Here is a 3208-nt window from a genome sequence, read left to right as displayed (position 1 = left end):
AGCTTGTCTATGGAAAGTTGTGCAACACGCGCCTTTAGGCAACAGCTCTAACATCTGGTGCTCTAGAAAGTCAGAAGAAACAAATACAGTCATTGTCAGTGGGCTTGCAGTTGCTTTAAAGGGAATCTGGAACACTTCCAATAAACCCTTTCGCGCTTTCCATCGCGTATGGAAGCATTGCGAAAGCTGTAGTTATCGCCTGCACGGAGAAGCACTGGGTGATTTGTCGTCGCAGCAGATACGCTTCTGTTTCTGCTTTACTTTCGTGGCTTTCTTCTCAAAGTGTTTATCGAATGTGTTGATTGCTGCGACTGTACGAAAGCTGGTCAATAGCCGCTACGCCGCTGTACTGACGTAATTACACCGGTCGAAGAACGCCAGGGCCGGAAAAAAGACGGAAATTTACTAAGTTATCGGACGAATAGAAGTAAGTTTTGGCTTAAGCACTTTGCGGCCCCCTAATCTAAGTACTGGATGTGTTGGCTGACTATGTTCTGCAAGCATTTAAGCTTTCAAATTTAAAAAAAAAAACAGTGCTGCAGGGTCCCTTTAAAGCGTGCGGCTAGGATTACTGTATACATGAACTCTGTGATGTTAGATTTTATTCGTAAGTATAGTAATTTATTTTTGCCTGCACTCAATGTTAACCGCAATGAGTAAATTGGGCACCAAATACACCAGATGCCTTTTGGAGTATTTAGGCAGTGTCGGTCCAGTCAAGCGCGAAGAAATTTCAGTGTATTATTTTTGAAACGTAAATAAGTTCAGCTGATGTCAGTTTTCTGAGCTTTTCGAACAACATTTTCTCCCATTTCAATATTTTTGCTGGAACTATGCCTATTTGCAAGAGCTCGAATTCTTAATATTTTTATTCGGCGTAGTTTTAAAACGTAGCAAAGCTTCGTCTGTTACAGAAACAAAGAATGTCAGTAATCTAACCATACCAATTGAGAAAGTTATAAAGTCAGTAATCTAACCATAGCAATTAAAAGAGTTATTTACCGAGAGAATCTTAAGAGGCTTTGTATTTTTCGTGGTTATCTTTTTAGTATTAAAGCAGCAACGCTAAAAAATACCCTTCGCAGTTAATTTCGTCCAGGCTTGAAAAATGCTAGTGGAGGTAATTTTCTTTTGGGCCTCATTTGCATAGCGCACGACAGCGAGCACGACCACGTGCCGCAGAGGTCGTGAACGCACGAAAATGCTCCGCACGACACAAGCTACTTGTTTCTGCTTTAGAAGTGACTGTAATGACTTCAAAGGTGATTTAAATACGGCCAGAGCTACATTCGTTAAAGACCTTCGATTTGTGCGCGAACAAACACACTTTTCTTCTAGCCGACCTTATCCTAGCTATGACTTGAAAATGGCTTTCTTCCATTGCCGCAGAGTTTTTCAATTGAACAGTGAAAACATGGACAGCGTTCGTGCAAAAACTTACGTACCCGAGCCGACTAGATGCTGCCGGCTTTTCGAGGGAAATAAAAAAAAAACACACGTCCAGCTTTCTATATTGTTAAAAGAAATAATAAAAACTAGTAAAAAACTGTTTACGGCTGCTAATGGCAACCACGAGATCGAGACAGAGTCAAAGTGCAGCCATTATTTCGCTCAGATTGTTAGCCGTGCTTTCAAGAGAAATCCCTTTGTTTCGATTTGGTTCATCCTGAAATAACGAAGGGTGGGGGTGTAGAGCGGGCGAAGAAAATAATTGCGTGCAAATTACCGGTTCGTACTTTTTCTTTCAGCAGCAGCCTAGTTTCCGTGCGAGGGCAACGCGCTGCCCATTTCTCGAGAATGAACAAAAGAAGAGAGTACACGGATAAGGGGACCGCCCAGCCCGGAACTAGAGCAAGACTTGGGCCCGGCTTGGACTTGTTGCTGCCGCGATATTACGAATGCACTTTTCGAAAAAAAGTCTCTCTCCTCCCTCCGTCCAGTTTCACCCGTCGCGCCCGACCCCTCGACTTGTACGACACTTCAGCCGCGATGAGGCTGCAACGCTAGGAAAACCCTTCGTGTCGTGAGCGATCGATAACTGTGCCCAGCACGTGTCTTGAAGTGCCGGCTGCATATCCTCTTTTTTCGCCTTCTTTTCCGGTCTCTCGCTGAGATGCCCGCTACGAACGGCTTAGAAACGATATTGCTGCCATCTGAAGTTTAACTTGAACATGAGTATTTGCTGCCCATATTGAATTTATATTGCATTACTGCGTGGACAACAGGAACGCTAACTACATAAGACGGCGCACGGGTTCCTGAAATAGGTGACGACCCCACATCTAGTTCTCAATAAAAAAAAAATGTTTTCTCTCTTTCTAAGCCAGAATTCCCGAACTTGACGCTTATTGTGTACTTCACGTTCTATCAGCAAAAGGGAATTCTCCTTTTTCATTAAACAAAACAAATCCGCCATTTTCTTACCTTCGCTGGAATCATTCTCTCATGACACGTTCAATTCGCTTAGTCCACGTTCTTGCTGTCAAAGTGTCGTTGTCCTGCTCGGTCATGTCGTTGTCATGCTTTCGTTTGAGTGTGCTGACCTTGTTTAAAACGCCATTCTTGGCACTAAGAACTAAAATAATAAACAGAAATTCTGGGGGAAAGTTGCCAACAATCATGACGTTTTCTTTCTGTGCTTCGTATCAGTGCCAAGGAGAAAAAAAAAGGAGGACATTTAAGCTTCACCATTCCGTGTAAAATACGAGAGCGTTATCGGTCCCCGTTCGCATCGCATGTAAGCTACCCGAGCGGTGCAAACTTCATTGCTCTCACGAGATCTGCTGGGGCAGCGCCTGACGATCGCGGGCGTTTCAGTGGGCGGCGCAAGGTCGCAATAATGAATTTTTCGCTCCCACAAATGTTTCGCTCACGGCAACCCCACCACTACAACACCGGCTTTACTGCAACAAGGGTGCGTTAAAGGGACACTGAAGTGAATTTGTCAAGCTCCCGTTTTTGCTTGCACTGCGTAGACTGGCTCAAATTAGCCCACTTTTCATCGTTTATTCGGTTGACAAATCGGTAATTATTTTACACAGCGCGAAAGAAGAAAAACTAGTATGCGCGGTTTGCGGCGGCCGCACCAACTAAAGCTGTGACGTTGGGAGGAGGGAGCACCGTGATTGGACGATGCCCAAGGTTAGCAATCAAACAAGTTTCGGTTTCGGTTTCGGTTCTGTAAAACACAACCGATGGCGTTGTTGGA

The sequence above is a fragment of the Haemaphysalis longicornis genome, unplaced genomic scaffold (genome assembly GCF_048455015.1).
Source record: "Haemaphysalis longicornis isolate Haplotype H1 unplaced genomic scaffold, Haemaphysalis longicornis Haplotype H1 scaffold_2, whole genome shotgun sequence".
NCBI classification, from domain to species: Eukaryota; Metazoa; Arthropoda; class Arachnida; order Ixodida; family Ixodidae; genus Haemaphysalis; species Haemaphysalis longicornis.
The sequence above is the reverse complement of the archived record's forward strand: the minus strand, read 5'-3'. Positions refer to the sequence as shown.